The sequence below is a fragment of the Ailuropoda melanoleuca genome, chromosome 3 (genome assembly GCF_002007445.2).
Source record: "Ailuropoda melanoleuca isolate Jingjing chromosome 3, ASM200744v2, whole genome shotgun sequence".
NCBI classification, from domain to species: Eukaryota; Metazoa; Chordata; class Mammalia; order Carnivora; family Ursidae; genus Ailuropoda; species Ailuropoda melanoleuca.
The window spans coordinates 108,747,761-108,768,474 of NC_048220.1; the positions used below are offsets into that span (position 1 = coordinate 108,747,761).

Consider the following 20,714-nt stretch of genomic DNA (forward strand, 5'->3'; position numbering starts at 1 on the left):
TGGATACAGAAGGGCCATTTCCCCCAGGTTTTTCTCATAAATAAAATCTAATATGTTCACGTGTGACCCCGTGCTTGCAGAAAGTGGGGCCCGCTCTCAGTCTTGATTAATTTAAGGTGATCATGGTAATTCTCTTCCCCTTGCTAACATGGCTTAGAAAAAGTCATGGTTACGATTATAGCCAATAAGATAGAAGGAAAGGCTTTTGAGTAGCGTGGGGGTAGGGCTTGGGAATGCGTCCCCTTTTATAAAGAAATGTGTTTCACTGTGGCCTTCACATGTGGTTGTGGAGGATGCTATGGTTAGGGCTGTTGCCACCATCTTTTACCCATGAGGAGATGAACTAAAGGACCAAAGCCAACACCCTGAGGACAGCAGAGCAGAATTATGAAAAGAATCTAGCATTTGATGACGTTGTTGAGCCACTAAGTTAACCAACCCTGGACCTGCCATCTCTCAGAGTGTTCCTCCTTTGAGAAAATATTACCCTTTGTTGTTTAAGCCAGTTTCGGTTAAGTGTTTTTTCCTTAAGGCCAAAAAACTAAACATGTGGAAGCCAACTTTGATCAGAAGATTGCCAAGCATGCAAGGACTCCAAGCGAGGTGAGTCAATTAAATTCTTTAAGTGGTGAATAGTCCCGTGTCTGATCGCCTATTTTTCCATAGAAACCAGACGGTCAAGTCCTCTAGCAAACGGTGCCTTTCCCTAAACTCTGTGAGGGGAATATTGCTAAATTTAAACTGCACTTTGGAAAACTCGGGAATCTTTTGAGGTGGGCTTGAGCCGTGAGAGCCAAGGGATTTCTCCTAGGTGTCTGTAGTCACAATCTGTTGGGGGTTTTGTCCTCTTCCCTGTAGCTGCCATGGTCTTGGTTCCAACATACCTGTCCTCCCAGGTCTCCACACGGTGGGGCGGGGAGGCACCTGCAGGGCTGAGGGAGAAGTCCCCGCTCCCACCCCAGGTCCGCTGTGGCACTCTCTGCCTTGTCAGCTTGTGACTTGACTTACATGAGGATGATTTCTTTGGGAAGAATTTTTTTTTCTCTGATAAATTTCCTTTAAATCGGTCTCCCGTGTTTAAATGTTATCAATACAGTAAAAGGAATGTGGTTTCAGACACTCTATTTGCAGTTCTAACTAACTCTATATGCCTGCCTCCATATAAACTTCTCAGGGTCATTCAGTAGTTGCAAATAGGATAAAAGTAAATCGTCCTTCCCAGGAAAAGCTTAGTTGATGAATAATCGCTAATGTAAGACCTGGTAGGAAACAGGCTTTAGATGGTAGGATCTGAACACAAGGGCAGTCCCAGTCCTCATGCTGCAGGCAGTTATAAGCTTCCAGTTGGAGATGGCTCTCCTAGACCTGGAGAATGTCCTGCATCAAGAAAAGACCTGTGAAGTCTTCTAAAGAGGCAAAAAGAGTCCCCAAGTCAGTAATCCCATGTAGGCCTCACAAGGCAAAATAAAGACCAGCCCGTCAGAGGACGTGCTGGCCGTTTGTGGAAGTAGATACAGTAGGAGCTGTGCCAAGTCACAGAGAGGTCACTGTCTCCTGGGCAGCATTTAAAGCTTTTATCCGTCCTCTTTCATGAGCAGGGCAGAGGTAGTCCAAGACAAAGCGGTCATTGCTCTAGTTCTGAGTTTCAAAATAGAGCTCTTAAGTCTACAAGAGAAATGAGTCTAAAAGCCAAAGCACTTTGATTTTTGACTTTGCCGAAGCAGGCTTTGTTGGGAAAGAATTTCTGCTGGCATTCCAAAACATAGCTTTTCATATCAAGAGCAAAGAAGGAGAACCGATCACCTAGAGCTTACACATTAAACTTAGAGTGGAGAAAAACACATGCAGACCCGAGTACAGGTGTCTCTTTTATTAAAAAGAGGATAAAACCCCTCTTGGGACAGATGAAGGAGTAGGGAGAGGATGGAAAGAGAGCGTGGTTAGGCCCTCGTGCTAACCCCTTACACGTGCTGGTAGACTCAACTCGCTCATTCGGAATTACTGAGTGCCTGACACTGTTTGAGTGCTTGAGATACATTCCTCAACAAAACAGAGATGCCTGTCCTCCAGGAGCTTAAGAGCCTAACCGGGGAAGACAAATGTAACCAGTAAATGTAATAAATTATTCAGTGTACTCTCGTGATAAAAGAGAAAACAGAGGAATATAAGGATGTAAAGCCTGATTGAAATTCAAAGCCAAGGGCCACCTGGCTGGCCCAGTTGGTGGAACATGCGACTCCTGGTCTTGGGGTGGTGAGTTCGAGCCCCACGTTGGTGTTTTGTTGTTGGTGGTGTTTTGTTTTTTACTTAAAAATAAAATCTTTATAAAAAAATAAATTCAAAGGCTGAATTCTTAAGCACTTCGCTATAGTTTTCTATTAGTTTGACCATGGGAAATCTACAAAGAACCTGTTTTCATTAATGATTATAAGCAGCTGGGTCCAGGCCCTTCCTGAGGCAAGGGAGGCATATGTGTAACAGGTCTTGAACGTAATGAGAATCACCCATGAAAATATTTAAAGATGAGAAACAGTCCCCAGGGGAGGCCACAACTCCGCAGAGCATCCTGGAGCCTTAAATTTCTTCTGTGTTCTAAACTCTTTTGGAAAAGGGAAAGACACCCACAGATTAAATCCAAACATCTCCCAAAATGGCCCGAAGAATGAGCAGTGGCATGCCTCTGGCCCCTGGGGAGCGGACCCTCAGACCAAAGCTTCACTCTGCAGGGTTTGGTCATTAATGAATGCAAACCCACTACTGACCTCTTCCCATCAGTCACTGCCTAGCACTGCAGGGGCTTCCCGAAACATTCGTTTGTGTGTTCTTGTTCTCTTTTCTAAACTCACAACCAGGAAAATATTCAATAAGAAAAATTACCCATGACATATAATTTTCTCCACATTTCTCACAAAGGTTGTCTTCTCCAGTCTTCAACAACTAGTTAAAGCCATCAGGAAGGGATTACTGTTGTTATGAAATGTGTAAACAATTGATTATACAAGATTCTCATTTTAGCCTTGGCATCTGGCAGTCTCCCCATGTGTCCGAGGGTTCACGCGCATGCGTGCGTGGACACACACAGACACACACAGAATGTAGAAAGAGGGCCCAGTTCATAAGCGCACAAGTGCCCTTTACAGAGTAGGTGATCATTTAAGGTATAAATGTGGAATTGAAATACAGACTTTCTTGGCCCCACCACTCAGCCTAAAAGGCTATCTCACTGTGGGAGAGAGTAAATGGCTATAGACTTGTAGAAGAGGTCTTATTGTGGGGAAGATCGATCCATCCTCCACCCACAGACGTAGCACATGGTTCAGGCCTGATCAGCCATTGCAATTTCCTTTCCCTGGCCATAGTGATTGGCTCAGAAAGGGACCAACCTGGGCCAATGAGAGTCTTTCCCAGGACTTGGGTTGGTGCTATCTGGAAAGAGGTCTGGTGAAATGTGAGCCTGGAGCTGCTCTGGCATCTTTGCCTCCACATATGGAGTCAGCCTGACGATGCAGCCAAGAGAAGAGGGACACAGTGTCCTGAGAGGTCACTTGAGTCCTTGGATATAACGGCTCCTGAGGCTAGATGGACTTCACGTGATATGAATTAATACATTTCCTTCTTTGCTTCAACAAAGTTAAACTGGGCTTTTCTCACTTGCAACCCCATCAATGCTAATACAGGATCATGAAACATAATGATCACTGGTTGAGCACCTGCCGTGTGCTGGGCACAGTCCTAGGTGCCTTACATACTGTGTCTCATGATCTCCTCCCAGTAGTGCTCTAAGTTGGTTAACATTATTCAGTTTCAGGACAGAAAAGTAAGGACCTAACTGTAAGATTAGGTTGCCCATCCAAAGACCTATGGCTAGCAGGTTGTCTAGTGGAAATTTGAACACAGAACACTAAGGCTCTTGAGTTCACGATCCTCCCACCCTAGGCACCAGCAGTAACATGGTCAGAAAAAGAGCTGGCATCACAAGACCCTGAAAGTCACTTATTAGTGATGCTTAGATATTCATTTACTTATTTATGAATGGGGATTAATATCTTATGAAATAATATGAGCAAAATTGGTAAATTATAAGTCTTTACCATTGGTTCTTTTTTTCAACAGCTTTATGGAGATCTAATTCTCATACCATACAATTTATCCACTGAAAGTATATAATTCAGTGTGTTTTTTTGTACATTCATAGATTTGTACAATCATCACTACAGTCAACTTTAAAACATGTTCATCACCTTGAAAGAAAACCATACCCTTTAGCTATCATCCCCTCTCTCCTTGACACCTCTCCAGTGATGGCCCCCCACCACCTCCTAGCCCTAAGCAACTACTAATCTATTTTCCATCTCTGTAGATTTCTTTATTCTGGACTTACATATGAATAAATCCATAATATGTGGTCTTTTGTGACTGCCTTATTTTTTAATTGAGGTATAACTGACATATTTTCAGGTATACAGCATAATGATTTGATATTTGTATACTTTGAGAAGTGATCACTACAATAGTCTAGTTAACATCCATCACCATATATAGTTACTAAATTTGTTTTCTCATAAGAACTTTTAAGATTTATTCTCTTTACTACTTTAAATAAGCAATACAGTATTATTAACTATAGTTATCATACTGTACATTATATCTCCAGCACTTATTTACTTTATAACTGCAGGTTTCTACCTGTTGACTACATTCACCAGTTTCTCCCACTCTCCATCCCTGCCTCTGACAATCACCAGTGATCTCAGTTTTTGTTTTTGTTATTGTTTTAGAGCTTTTTTAGATTCCACATGTAAGTGAGATCATACAGTATTGATTTGTTTCTGTCTGTCTGACTTATTACACTCAGCATAATGCCCTCAGGGTTCATCCTTGTTGTTGCAAATGGCAAGATTGCCTTCAGTTTTATGGCTGAATAATATTCCATAATATAGCTATACATCTTTATCCATTCATCCATGAATGGGCACTTAGGTTGTTTTCATATCTTGAATATTATAAATAATTCTACAATAAACACAGGGGTGCTTATATCTTTTCTTGTTGGTATTTGCATTTTCTTTGGATAAATACCCAGAAATGGAATTGTTGTATCACATAATAGTTCTATTTTTAATTTTTTGAGGAATTTCCATACTACTTTGCATAATGGCTGCACCAATTCCCACTAACAGTACACAAAGTTCCCCTTTTCTCCACATTTTTGCCAACACTTGTTATTTCTTGTCTCTTTTTTAATAGCGATTCTAACAGGTATGAGGTGATATCTCATTGTGGTTTTGATTTGCATTTCCTTCGTGATTAGTGATGTATTTTTTCACGTATCTGTATGCCTTCTTTGGAAAAAATGTCTATTCAGGTATTCTGCCAATTTTTAAGTAAGATTGGTTTTTTTTGCTATTGAGTTGTAGTTCTTTATATTTTTGATATTAGCCCCTTATCAGATATGTGATTTGCAAATATTTTCTCCCATTTGGTAGGTAACCTTTTCATTTTGTTGATCATTAGCTTTCTTGTGCAGAAGCATTTTGGTTTGATGTTGCCCCACCTATTTATTTTTGCTTTTGTTGCATTTTCTTTTGGTGTCAAATCCAAAAAATATTCACCAAGACTGATGTCAAGGAGCTTACTGCTTATATTTGCTTATGGAAGTTTTATGGTTTCAGGTTTTACATTCAAGTCTTTAAACCATTTTGATTAATTTTTGTGTCTGGTGTAAGAGAGCGGTTCAGTTTCTTTCTTTTGCATGTGGCTGTCCATTTTTCCCAACACTGTTGGAGAGACTATCCTGTCCCTGTTGTTTATTCTCGACTCCTTTGTTATATATTAATTAACTATATATGTGTGGGTGTGTTTCTGGGCTCTATTCTGTTCCACTGATCTATGTGTCTGTTTTTATGTCAGTACCATACTCTTGATTATTATAGCCTTGTGATATGGTTTTTAAATCAGGGCATGTGATGCCTTTAGCTTTGTTCTTAAATTGCTTTGGCTATTTGGGGTCTTTTGTGGTTCTGTACAAATTTTAAGATTGTTCTATTTCTGTGAAAAATGCCATTAGAATATTGATAGGGATTGCATTGAATCTGTAGATTGCTTTGGGTATTATGGACATTTTAACAACATTCTTTAACTCATGAGCACAGAATGTCTATTTGTGTCTTCTTCAATTCAGTTCATCAGCATCTTATAGTTTTCAGTGTACAGGTCTTTCACCTCCTTGGTTAAATTTTTTCCTAGGTATTTTATGCTTTGGATGCAATTGTAAATGGAAGCTACATAACTTATGGCATATTGTGTTTCTATTCCCATTTGTCTCAGGTATTATTTCTTCTTTTTTTTCTTTGACCCATTGGTTTTTCAGTAGCATGTTGTTTGTTCTCCACATGTTTGTGAATTTTCTAGTTTTCTTCTTGTAATTGATTTCTAGTTTCATACCACTGTGGTCAGAAAAGACTTGTGATGTTTCAATCTTCTTAAAGTTAAGACTTGTTTTGTGGCCTAACATATCCTGCAGAATGTTTCATATACACTTGAAGGAAGTGTGTTCTGCTGTGTTTGGACAGAATCTTATCTGATGTGTCATTTAAGGCCAATGTTTTTTTTACTAATTTTCTTTCTAGAGAATCCATCCATTGATGAAAGTGGGGTTGAACTCCTATTATTGTATGGTTATTTTTTCCTTTATGTCTATTAATATTTGCTTTATATATTTAGTTACTACTATGTTGGGTGCATAAATATTTGCAAATGTTTTATCTTCTTATTGGATTGACCCCTTTATCCTTATGTAATGCCCTTCTTTGCCTCTTACTACAATCTTTGTCTTAATGTCTATTTTGTCTGATATAAGTATAGCTACCACTGCTTACTTTTTATTTCCATCTGGGTGGAATATCTTTTTTCATGCCTTCATGAAAAAAGAGAGACTGTCCTGTCCCTGTTGTTTATTCTTGGCTCCTTTGTTATATATTAATTAACCATATATGTGTGGGTATGTTTCTGGGTTCTCTTCTGTTCCATTGATCTATGTGTCTGTTTTTATGTCAGTACCATACTCACTTTCAGTCTGTGTGTCCTTACATATCAAATGAGTCTCTATAGATAGCATATAGATGGGTCTTGGGTTTGTTTGGTTTTTTTTTAATCCATTCACCTAATCTATGTTTCGTGATTGGAGAATTTAGACCATTTACTTTTAAAGTAATTATCGATAGGTATGTACTTATTGCCATTAAAAAAATATTTTCTAGCTGTTTTGTAATTCCTTGTTCCTTCTTCTCATGCTCTCTTCCTTTGAGATGTGATTTTCTGTAGTGCTATGCTTAGGTTCCTTTATCTTCTGTGTAATTAAAAAGCCTAAAAGGGTTTTGCTTTTAGGTTACCATGAGGCTTATATATAACAACTTGTATTTATTACAGGCTACTTTAAGTTGATAACAAGTTTGCATCATTCAAAAGCTCTACATTTTTACTCTCCCTTTCCCATGTTTTATATTTTTTATGTCATGTTTTACATTTTTAAATCCTGCATATCCCTTATCTAGTTGTTGTAGTTTTAGTTTTTACTACTTTTGTCTTTTAACCCCCATACTAGCTTTGTAAGTGATTAGCCACCTTTGTAACATTAGATTATTCTAAGTTTTACTATGTATTTAACTCTGTCGGTGATATTACTGTCATATGTTTTTCTGTTAGTAATTAGCACCTTTCATTTCAGCTTAAAGAAGTATCGTTAAGATTTCTTATAAGGCTGAATTAGTGTGATAAATTCCTTTAGCTTTTGCTTGTCTGGAAAACTCTTTATCTCTCCTTCAATTCTGAATGACAACTTTGCCAGCAGAGTATTTTTGGCTGGCAGAATTTTTCTTTCAACACTTCGAATATATCATGCCATTCCCTCTGGCCTGCAAAGTTTCTGCTGAAAAATATGCGGATTGTCTTATGGGGGATTTCCTTGTATATAACAAGTTGTTTTTCTCTTGCTTCTTTTAAGATTCTTTTCTTGTCTTTAACTTGACATTATTATTATGTGACTTGTTGTGGGTGCCTTCAATGTGAGTCTTTTATGTATAACTCTCTGGGCTTCCTGGATCTGGATGGCTGTTTCCCTCCCTAGGATAGGGAAGTTTTCAATAATTATTTCTTCAAATAAATTTCCTACCCTTTACTCTCTCTCTTCTCCCTCTGGGAGCCCTATCATGCGGATGTTGGTCCGCTTGATGTTGTCCTACAAGCCCCTTGAGCTATTTTCATTTTCTTTTCATTCTTTTTGCTTTGCACAGTCCTAATTCTGTGAATGCCAGTGCCTGACTTTGAGTTTACTAATTCTCTCTTCCACTTCATCTAGTCTGCTTTTTAACCTCTCCAGTTATATTTTTCAGTTCAGTAACTTCAGTTACTGGCCCACTGGCCACCATAGTTAGGCAATCTGGAGGTGTCCCCTGGGGGCCATTGCAAAAAAAATCAGGGCACCAAAGGAGTGTATGAGCACTTCAGATAAGCTAATAGAGCTCTTTCATGGAACTCTGGTGGCAGCCACAAAGATCAGGGAGCCAGACATCGATCAGCACAGGCAACTTTCTGGGAGATACTGTGAGCTGAGCTGAGGTGAGGCAGAAGGAGAGCACAAAGATAATGATCACTGGCCTCCACCCCTGAGAACACCTCAGTAGGCTGCTAGATGTGTACCAAACTGGATGCCAGCTCCTCAGGCCAAAGCTCCAGGATAAACAAATAGGCCTCTTTCGGGGGGAAGACTGGGGATATGTTTCAGTCTATTTTTACAGTGCCCTGGGGTCGTAGCTGACCAAAAGTGGTCTCTCCAATTGTTTTAATCTCTGTGGAACCGAGGAAGGCAAGCTCTGCTGGCCACCACAGCCAGGCAATCAAGGAGTGGCCCCTAGGCATCAGCCCAAAATCCGGGGCGCTAGACACTGTAAGTGCTCCTCTCTGGAAGATACTGGTGCTCTGGAGCATGGCAGAGGGAGAGCACAAAGATAGCACCCACCCTCCAATGTCTCTGGAAAGGATTATAGTCAGCCCTTAGTTATGTGTTTAATTAGAAGCCAGTCCCTCAAGCCACAGCTATGAAGATAAGCTAATACGCCTCTTTCACAGAAAGACTGGGCTCCTTGGACTGTGTTGTCTCTTGCTGTGTCCTCAGGATGGTAACTTGTTGTTGGTTATAGTCTTATGGGATCCACAGGTATAAGCCCCACGGGCTCCCAGAGTCCATGATCTAGAGTTGCCCGTTTTCTGGCAGCAGCCAGAAAATTCAGGGTATCCCACAAGGCCTACAGGATCCTTTCTGGGAGACACCAGTGAGCTAATATAAGGCAGAGGCAGAGTGCAAAAGTGATGTCCACTGGCCTCTGTCCTGAGAATATTTCAGTGGGCCCCTACATGTAAGTCAACTTAAATGCTTACTTTTAGGCTGATACCTTAAGATAAGCAAATAAGCCTCTTCTGCAGAAAGTCTGGTGTTTTTCTTTTTTTCTTTTTCTTTTTTAAAAAGATTTTATTTATTTATTTGACAGAGAGACAGCCAGCGAGAGAGGGAGCACAAGCAGGGGGAGTAGGAGAGGAACAAGCAGGCTTCCAGCGGAGGAGCCTGATGTGGGGCTCGATCCCAGAACGCCAGGATCACACCCTGAGCCAGACGCTTAACGACTGCGCCACCCAGGCGCCCTGAAAGCCTGGTGTTTTTCAACTAGCTACCTCTGCACTGGGCCCTGGAATGGTTGTAGCTGAGTGTGCACGCCCTTTAAGAGCCTTTTCTCATTCACTGTAGCCTTGTGGGTCTCCTAGATGTGGGCCCTTTTGGCTTTCAAAGCTAGATGTTTTGGGGAGCTCATCTCTCAGGTGCAGGTCTTAAAAGTTGGGATGTCCAATGTGGACTTCAAAGCCTTCACTCCATGGGGAGAAGCTCCAGGTTTTGGGTTCCCTCCTCATTGTAGGTCACCATGCCAGGGATTGGGTTTATGGTGAAATTGTGTCTCAGCCTCTCCTACCTGCTTCGATATAGGTTTTTGTCTGTTTGCCTGATGTATGAGTTACTCAGCTAGTTTTAGATGTTTTAAATTTATTTTTTCAGGGGAAATTGTTTCCTTTGTTGCTGTAGATTCAGTGTATCTGTGGACGGAGGTGAATGCAGAACCTTCCTACATTGCCATCTTGAATCTGGACCTGTGACTGCTTTCTTTGTTTTAGTATAATGCTTCTAAGGTTTCTCCATGTTGTAATATGTATCAATACTTCATTCCTTTTTATTATACCAACGATTCCTTATGCCTTTTGAGATTAAGGGGTGCTTTAAGGATCCCCTGAAAGCTGAGAATCCTTTCCCCTGCAAACATACATATGTAACAGTTTCTAAGGGTTCCTGGATCCCTTGAGTCCCATGCATGGAACCCAGTATAAATTATATAAGTGTTCATTTTAAAAGCCAGACATGACTTTAAATGACACTGCTTTGCAGTGGGCTATCTTTCCTGTGTACGTGTAACTCTGAACAACATAGGCTCCACTGAGCAGTGTTGTGTAAGGAGACCACTTTCCTGGGCACCTACTCCGAGCAGAATATAACTGCAGTGCTCCGGTAGGCTCACTGGGTGCGTGCCACCCCCACGAACAACAGCTGCAGAGATTCTTTCAGGACTTTATGAAGATACAAAAGGATTAAATGAGAACAACTAAACAGCATGAAATAAGAACTATGTGCGGTTTACTATATAGTAAACTTTATAGTAAACATGTATGGTATGTTTATATAATAGGCTATAAATGATATACAAAGGGCTCTGGTAAGAGTTTCCAATTCCTCCTCGCTAGTTACTGGTGAAATCTTATCAAGTGTGGCTGAGAATATAGTCTCTTCTCTGGACAAGTCAGGGTTGTGATGATCCCCTTAGTTTCCCACACTGTCCCCCTAACCTAGTGATCTGCACTTGGGAGTGTGGCTTCCTCCTAGCAGGGTCCTTGATTCCATGGAAGAAGCCTTCTTATCCAGTAATTTGAATGGGAACTAATCAGATCATTGAAAAAAAATAGGTTTAAGGTAAGCTATCCTTTTGACATTATATTATCTTTTGCTGACATAAGGAAAAGATATATATGTACACTTAACATTTTATTTTTACTTAAAGCACATACTGGGTTCAGATAAGCATGTGAAATTACCGATATTCAACTGTTTCTGACATTCAAAACAGCTTTCATAGGATACAACCTAAAACAGTGTTATACTTAACAAATCATTGAACACTACATCAAAAATGAATTATGTACTATACAGTGGCTAACTGAACATAATAAAAAAATCTGTCACAAAGATAATGAGTAACCAAAAAAGTATAACTATTGTACCTTCAAAGAAAAGCAATAAACCATTCTACTTGCTCTCCTTAAAAAAATAAACAAAACAAAACAAAACCCAGGTATTCATTTGAATCTAGGTCTTCTGATCAGCATTCCAAGCTACTTCTCTTGTATCAGCTACACCCATAATGTATCCTCTACAATTTGTGTGTGTGTTTTACTGAAGTAGACCTAACCTTAAAGGCATTTGTTCTGGAATCTGAATATGGAATATATTTCTAGTTTTTTTTTTCTCTCCAATCCCTTATAGTTGTCTTGCCCATACTTTGCTAACAGCCTTTTCTCTACGGACTGACTTTTGTGTGTGTTTTTTTTTAAAGATTTTATTTATTTATTCGACAGAGATAGAGACAGCCAGTGAGAGAGGGAACACAAGCAGGGGAAGTGGGAGAGGAAGAAGCAGGCTCATAGCAGAGGAGCCTGGGCTCGATCCCATAACGCCGGGATCACGCCCTGAGTCGAAGGCAGATGCTTAACCGCTGTGCCACCCAGGTGCCCCCGGACTGACTTTTGTTAAATCCTTTCAAGCTCCCAGGTGTTTTCTGAAGCAAATACTTAGTACGAGTTTCAGGCAAAATCATGAAGTTGGTCAAAGTTATTCTCAATACATTTCCTCCCAGTTACCCTCCTCACCTCTCACTGTCCTCACTGGTCAGACCCATCTCAGATGGGTTGGCTAAGACCTACCTTCTAAGGATAGGACGTGATCCTATGGGTCTATTACCTTCCTCTGCCCTGTCCCAGGGCTCTGAGGTATCTTCACTGTAAATTTGTCTACAGTCTCACTGCCACCACCTTGGTCCAGTCCACCATTGAGTCCCACTCGGACTTTTGCAACAGCTTTCTACCTATTTCCTGGAATCCTCTGACTCAATCCAATGTTTTCTTCACAAAGCAGTCACAGTGGATCTTTCTGAGGTACAAATCTGATCGTGTCACTCTCCTTTTGAAGTTTTTCATGGGCTTCCCATTCTCTATTAGAATAGAGACCAGGGGTGCCTGAGTGGCTCAGTCTTTAAGCGTCTGCCTTCAGCTCAGGTCATGATCCCAGGGTTCTGGGATCAAGCCATGCATCGGGCTCCCTACTTGGCAGGAAGCCTGTTTCTCCCTCTCCCACTCCCCCCTGCTTGTGTTCCCTCTCTTGCTGTATCTCTTTCTATCAAATAAATAAAATCTTAAAAAAAAAAAAATCAAACTTGTCACCAGTACCCTTGAGGTCCTTTAGGACCTGGCCCTGCCTACCATTCCATGCCGTTGTGCCTCACCACTTTCCCCTTGCTCTCTGTGTTCCAAGAATTTTGTCCTCTTTCTAGTTCCTCATGCACTCTACGCTCTTCCCTGCCTCCAGATCTTGTGTTTCTTCTTCCTGGGATATCACCAGCTTCAAACTCAAGGGTACCCAGGGAGCCCTTCTCTGACGTGGCCTAAAATCCCAGAACACCCAGTAGCACCCCCTTTTGAGTGCTCTTCAGATTTACAGTTCCTAGTCCATCATCTGACACACCCAATAGACTTTAAGATCCATGGGGTGAGGAACTGTGTTTGTTGTGATCACTGCTGTATCCCCAACACAGTATCTGGCCCTCCACAGATGTTAACCAATATTTGTTGGATCGATGAATATATATGGCACCCTTTTCAAGGTATTTATCTCTAAATGAATACACTGAGTAACACAAAACCTTTACTTGAAAGCAACCCAGTAGGCCAGTTGATAAGGTACTTAATGGGCAGAGGAGCCTTTTCATGTGTTTACTAGATTACATCATGTTGGGGAACTAAGAGCCTATAGGCTACCAAGAATGCATTTGAATTCATCTCTTCCCAGTCCATATTCCATTATATTTATTAGAATTGTCTCAAGGGTCCTGGGTTCATTCTCTTGAGAATGTTCTGGGGATCCCATAATTTAATATACTTTTATTTTTGCCATCTATAGGGCAAATTGAAAATAAAATAACATGACAAAAACACTGCTGTGGGGAAAGCTCTCAATCTGCCAGTGATTGTAGCCACAGAATGACTTCAGTGTTTTTTTTATTTGCATCTCTTGACTTTTTGTGATGTAGGAACCTCTACCTTTTTGTTCACAGGGGGCCTTGGAACCTGAGCTGCAGAGACTCTGGCAACAACTTTAGGTCTGGATCTTGGGTTTCCTGTTCTGTAGGCTCACCTGGTTCTTGTCTGCACGTAGAAATACAGCTGCACAACTGTACCATCTCCCTCGCACCCCTGGAAGAGGTAAGGCACAGTTTCAGATATCACAAACAAGATTGAAAAATGTCCATAGCCAGTCTCCAGAAAAGTGACCATTTCTGTCTAGTAGTCTCTCCTGTTTCAGTTCCTTGTGATTATACATGAATTGCCTGTCTTCCCTTTTAAATCCTGGTATTACTGAAGCCTACACCCAATACCCTTCTTTCCTCTCTGGCCAACTACTTTCCAGGCCCCTGAGAGCACAACACACTGGGAAGAATGACGAAGCATTGATTTCCCACAGATGGGCCTTCAGTGTCCTCAGTGTCCCTTCTGTCACACTAGCCTTGTGCTTTGACACTACGGGAGGCTGTCTCTTTAAACGAGAAACACACACACGAAGTGTAGCATCCTATTTGAGATGATTGTTGAAACGATGTTGCTTTGGTATACTGAAGACATTTTCCACTTCATTTTCCATTTTAGGTCTCATCAGTAACTTCCTGTATCTTCTTTTAAACAGACATCTTTAGCCAGAGAGGAGAAGCTGGTAACTTAAAAATAGCCAGATATCTGGTGATATTTCAAAGGCATAATGGAGAACTGTGACACGTTGCTGTGGTGTTGGGCTCAGTTTATGTCTTCCATCTTCCTCAGGCAGACAGAAGAATTAGTCTGGTTTATGATGAGTTTTGTGTATGTTTATTGGAAAATGTTCTGCTTTAGAGGGACCTTTCACCCTAGCCAAATGCACACTTCAGGGAAGATACTCTGCCTAGACCTGTGGATGCCTGGGATGTGGCAGGTTTCAGACACAGCAGTTTCATTTGTTCCCAGATGCCAGGCTGCAGACAACACATAGTCTGTTGGCTTCCGTCAACCCTGGGTTATTCATCACTCATTCCTGATGACACGCTCAGCCTTGCTCGTGGGTTTAGAAAAATCAAAGTGAGGAAAGCATAAGGGCAAATTACCTGAAATTCACCCACAGCAGCTCAGCTCTGACTGAGGCAGCTGTTTAGGGTTGTGACCGGTTCCTCACAAGCCGTTTCGTTTGCAGTTGAGTGTGTGTGAGACTCACTGGAGGCTTCTTGCCGCAGACCAGACGAGAGCAGACACCCAGCTATTTCATGCGGGAACCACACAAACGTTCCTATCTTTTAAATATGAGAAGCCAACCTATTGTAACCACCTCTGCAAACTCTCCTTTTATATATTCATTCCCCTTTGATGCTTGGCACTTAACCTGAATGGCTTTTTTTTTTTTTCCTTCAGTGCGCTTAGCTTGACAAAACAGGAAGTGGAGAGCATCATTTGATTTTAAATCTTTTCCTAAGTAGATATTTTATTTTATTTTATTTTATTTTAAATTTTCTTCCCCTACCGATCCTCCTAGTTCTTATGTTCCATAGATGAGAGAAATCATATGATAATTGTCTTTCTCTGCTTGACTTATTTCACTTAGCATTATCTCCTCCAGTGCCGTCCATGTTGCAGCAAATGTTGAGAATTCGTTCTTTCTGATAGCTGAGTAATATTCCATTGTATATATGGACCACAGCTTCTTAATCCAGTCATCTGTTGAAGGGCATCTCGGCTCCTTCCACGATTTAGCTATTGTGGACAATGCTGCTATGAACATTGGGGTGCATATGGCCCTTCTCTTCACTACGTCTGTATCTTTGGAGTAAACACCCAGTAGTGCGATGGCTGGGTCATAGGGTAGCTCAATTTTTAACTTTTTAAGGGACCTCCACACTTGTTTTCCAGAGTGGCTGTACCAACTTGCATTCCCACCAACAATGTAGAAGGGATCCCCTTTCTCCACATCCTCTCCAATAATTGTTGTTTCTTGCCTTGTCTATTTTTACCATTCTAACTGGCGTAAGGTGGTATCTCAGTGTAGTTTTGATTTGAATTTCCCTGATGGCTAATGATCCTAAGTAGATATTTTAGATAGAAAACAACAGTTAAACCCTACTTGTTTGGGACATGTAAGCAGGTTATGTGGTGCATTTAAGGATTTCCCTCATCCTTTCTTTTCCCTGTCCGCGTCTGTGCTGGTAGAACAGTGTCTCTGGAGATCCATTAACCGAGCCATTAGATCAAGCAGCACCCATGGTTTATGAATAGTAAGCAAGACCAAGGAGGAGAAAAACAAAACAAAACGATGGTGAGCAAGAATGTGAAGGTGGTGGAAGGATGCACCAAACAGGAGAGAACGGGGAAGCCTGGCCCGGGAAGTCAGAGCTGCCCTATAGGTGTGGCCGGAGTATCCAGCCCAGGATGGTTGTGTCTTCTGGGGCCACTAATTATTTTGCAGTCAGAAAGTGCCTGGTGAAAGGCTTAAAGGAGAAATTCAATGCAGTTCCCTTTTATCTGCCTCTCCAATTGATGTCTATACAGAGCAAGCAGGGCTCCTCAAACACGCCAGCCTGTTTCAGATACACAAGATTAAGTAGCTAGTGACATTCAAGACCAATCGGCCCACCCAGGAGGACTGAAGCCAGCGGAAAAGCTGTCAGATTTCTCCTTTTCTCCATTAATCTTAAAGCTTTTCAGTGGTGCCAGGTCGCATCTCCATCAGACAAGCTGGGAAGAGTGTCCAGCAACTTTCCACACCCCCCACCCCCGCACCCAGAAGAGTAACCCCTTCACTGCTGAACTGGTCTCTTAGGACTTGGGGCTTTCTCTTCCGGTCAGAAAGAGATCCTCACTGGCCCCATGGCCTTACATCACTGGGGGAGGCTGGAAGCGATGCTGGATTCCTCCTTCCTTCCACAGGCACAGCTGGTCTACTCCCCAGAGGCTGGGGCACACAGGTGTCAGAGAGCAGCTGTCCTGGAGGAGACAGCTTTAGGGGTAACTGTGGGAGGGCTGAGGAAATGGGTGTCCCCTCAGTAGTCCACGCTTCGCTGTACCACATGGCTGCAGAGAAGGTGGAGGGGGCAGCCAAAGGGAAAAGAGCACAGGGAAGGACAAGAGGAAAGAAGACAGTGCAAATAAAGGGAAATGAGGTCTGGATTTGTAACATCACTGCCACCATCAGCCCCCCCACCCCCCAAACCCCCCACCTCACTGCCTGCCATTCCCTTTGGAAGCAGGCAACAACCTGGACAAGAAGTCACCAGTAGTGAGCAAAGGGACCGGTCCGCCAGCTGAACCAGAAGCTCCCGCTAAGTCACGGTCTCCAAGAGCTGCTGGCTGGCGGGGCCTGGGAGCTTGTGCAGAGGCCGCAGGAACGGCTGCCTGAGCACAGCAGGATGGGTGATGCCTCTGGCTTCCAGAGACCCAGCATGGCCTTTGAAGATAGGAGACAGAGAACCACTGGCTGGAGGGGGCCAGGGTCTTTTTCTCCTTTCTATTTACCCCTGAGAACTCTTTCTGTGGCGTTCCTCTCACTGTCAGCCCTAATCTGCCCCAACAACAGGTGTCTGAGAAAGCTGTGCTCCCGGTCCCTTCAGCTGGGAGTGATTTATGCCAGCAGGTATAGCCTGATCTTGCTCAAAAAACCAAACTATGGCCTCCACTAAAATCCTTCACAGCTCATATAGTTTTAACACACACACAGTCTTGGTCAAAAAAACCCCATTCTTGAGCAGCATAGATCACTCTTGGGTGGGTTATCTTGTTCCCATTAGTAGGTGTGTGCTTCCCACAGCTCCTACCCCACCCCAGATGGCTGCTGGCAGCAAGGGCTCAGCCTCTTTCCCATGTGCGGGGATTATAAAATAGACCTCTGGATGACTTGCTTCAGGGCAACTTTCCGCACAGTCCCTGGACACATTTAAATAACTTTTATCACATCAAAGAAGTCACTCTCTGTAGCAGTCCTGGCGAACCAGGCCATCACCCAAAGTTAATAGCATCTCTTAATTAGATTAAAATGTTAATGAGCATAAAACTGTGCTGAAGTAGACTTGTCTTATCAGTCTCACATAAACCAGGGAGAACAGATGTGCCATTGTTGTGTATATTAATATCTCTTCTCAAAGCAATATTAACCTCCAAGGAAACAAATGATAGGTGTAATTACATCTAGGCACAATAGCATATACATTGAACACTACCTCTGTCAGTATCCTGCAAATACATTTACCTTAATTGACCACGAGTAAATACTTCGATAAAGAAACACCCACAGATAAAGAGTGCCCAGCACAGGACCATGCAGGGAGCTGATACTAAATAATTTTTCAATTTGTTATGTGCATGTTCTAACTAATGCATTCGGTACACAAAGCACTTAGGTATTTGTATGGAATGTAAATTTCTAGCATCAGCATGATCCAACCTCTACTATTACAGTTAAGGAAAAGATAAGGACTCCCACGAAGGGAACTTAAGCCGCTGAGGGCAGGTGTTTTGTCTAGGAATGTAACAAACAGACGCTTTGTGTGAGCAGTGTCTCAAGGAAGGGCCAGCACTCGAGATTGTAATCACCCTGCACAGCCCGGGCCCGGCCTGGGTGGCTGGGCCAGCAGCTCCTGCTTCTCACCATTGCTCCTTAGCACCTGCCAAACTCTGAGGAAGCAGGAGGCCCTGAATAGGGCACTGGTGAATGAACTGAGAGTCCGGGAAGGTAGCCGGCTTTCGGCCACAGATGACCTGCATGAGAGATCCTTTTGAGCAACCCCCCAGAGCTTTCTGGCTTCTTTAAAAGTGCCAGCACATTTTGCACTCCTGCAGAAATTCAGAATTGGGTGAGCACCGTGGGGAGAGGATGGGCCTGAAGTCCACCATGTGTCAAGCTCCAGGCACAGGGCACCTCGTTGCCTTGTGCTGTGACAGTTGCAGCTTCACTGTGGAGAGGAAAGCGCTAAACTTGGCTGTTCTCTTCCACAGTCTCCTTCCTTCTCTGGGCCCACCTGGAGAGGCTGAGGGCTTCATGAGGGAGATACAGCTCTCCTTGGAGGAGTTTTGGTGTGTGAGCCTCTGAGGCATGGAGCCAGTCACATGCCACCCACCACTGGCTCTGTGCACATTATCAGGCCCTTAGGAAATTGGAAACACAAGACACTTGGCCTTGGAATTTTGCTGTCATAAACTAGCTTTTTTTTTTTTCTTTAATTAGGGCTAACAAGGTCTAGGTAAAAAATAAACCGTATCTTCATCTTGTCAAAGGTAGATTTTCTTTTTTCAATTTTTTTAAATTTTGATTTTAAGTAAACTCTACACCCAACGTGGGGCTCGAATGCACGACCCCAAGATCAAGAGCTGCGTGCTCCCCCAGTTAAGCCAGCCAGGCACCCCAGGCAGCTTTTCTTCTGACAGATGGAAGGAATTCTCAATGCTGGACTCCAGCACCGCCTCCCTTTCTTTTCTGTATCGTCTTCTAGAGCAAAACCATAACTGAGCATGAGAAGTGTGCTCAGACTTTATCAGATATTCTTGCTCTTTGATCACTCAATGTGGAAACTGTACATTGTCTGAACTCCTGTGGATTTAAGATCAGTGAATCAGTACTCTAGATTGCTTAGTGAATTCCAAATAAATTTGTAATTTAACTGTATAATGGAAGACAAACAAGTTGGGATTTAAGTTTGGAAGTGAAGTGGTGAGGAAACCCCAGCAGCAGAGCAGCACTTGCTTAACACTTTCTGTGATCAAGAGGAGCCTGGACCTTTCTGGAACTTCTCTGTCTATTCTCCACCCACACCTTGTTCAACTTTTCTTTCTTTTCTTTTAACTGAGATATAATTGACATGTAACATTAGTTGTAGGTATACAACAGAATGACTTGATACTTGTACGTATTGCTAAATGATCACAATAAATCTCATTAACATCCATTACTATACCTAGTTATGATTTTTTTTCTTTTTTTCTTGCGATGAGAATTTTTAAGAGCTCTTAGCAACTTTCACATATACAGTAGAGGGATCCCTGGGTGGTGGCTCAGTCGGTTAAGCATCTGACTCTTGGCCTCAGCTCAGGTTTTGATCTTAGGATCGTGAGTTCAAAGCCCTGTGTTGGACTCCACGCTGGCCATGGAGCCTACTTAAATAAAAAAATTTAAATAAAACATCCTCATTTAAATGTGTGTGTGTGTGTGTGTGTACACACTAGAATATTTTTTAAGTAAATCCTACACCCAATGTGGGCTTGAAATCGACGCTGAGATCAAGAGTCACATGCTCCACCAAACGAGCCTGTCAGATGCCCCTTCAGTAGAGTGTTAGTAACTATAATCTCCATACTGTACATGATATCCCCAGGACTTACTTATTTTATAACTGGAAGTTTGTACCTTTTGACCTCCTTTACCCATTTTGCCCACCCCTACCCCCTGCCTCTGGCAACTACCAGTCTGTTCTCTATATCTAGGAGTTCAAGTTTTGGGGGCATTTTTGTTTTTGTTTTGGATTCTACATATAAGTGAGGTCATACATTTTTTCCGTTTGACTTATTTCCCTTAGCATAATGCCCTCAGACCCATCCATGTTGTCCTAAATGGCAAAATTTTCATTCTTTTTTATGGCTGAATAATATTCAATTTTATATATATACATATATATGTGTGTGTGTGTACATATTAGGTTGTTTCTGTATCTTGGCTATTGTAAATAATGCTGCAATAAACATGGAGGGTGCTTATATCTTTTCAGGTTAGTGTTTTAGTTTTCTTTGGATAAATACCCAGAAGTGGAATTGCTGGATCATATGGTATTTCTATTTTGGATTTTCTTAGGAACCTCCACACCATTTTCCGTAGTGGCTGCACTAATTTACGTTCCTGCCAACAGTGCACAAGGGCTGTTCTCCACATTCCTGCCAACACTTGTTATTTTCTTGTCTTTTTTTTAAATAGCCATACTAGCAGGTATGAGGTGATAACTCGTTATGGTTTTGATTTGCATTTCCCTCATGAGTGATGTTGAGCAACTTTCCATATACCTGTTGGTGGTCTGTATGTCTTTGGAAAAACATCTATTCGGATTCTCTGCTCATTTTTCAATCAGACTGGGGCTTTCTTGCTATAGAGTTGTATGAGTTCTTTCTTGATATTAGCCCCTTAGCAGATATGTGATTTGCAGATATTCTCTCCCATTTGGTACGATTGTGTTGATGGCTTTCTCTGCTGGGCAGATGCTTTTTAGTTTGATGTTGTTCCAGTTGTTTATTTTTGCTTT

General features: G+C 42.1%; 1 long non-coding RNA gene across 2 annotated transcripts in view; it reads right to left on the reverse strand.

Annotated features, from left to right (window-relative positions):
• LOC109490889 overlaps window positions 1-20,714 on the reverse strand; it is a 53,445-nt gene that overhangs the window by 21,902 nt on the left and 10,829 nt on the right. For both annotated transcript variants that reach the window (XR_002144237.2, XR_004624291.1), the window contains exon 2: window positions 13,559-13,617. This is a non-coding gene — a long non-coding RNA (uncharacterized LOC109490889). The remainder of the gene's footprint in view (window positions 1-13,558; window positions 13,618-20,714) is intronic.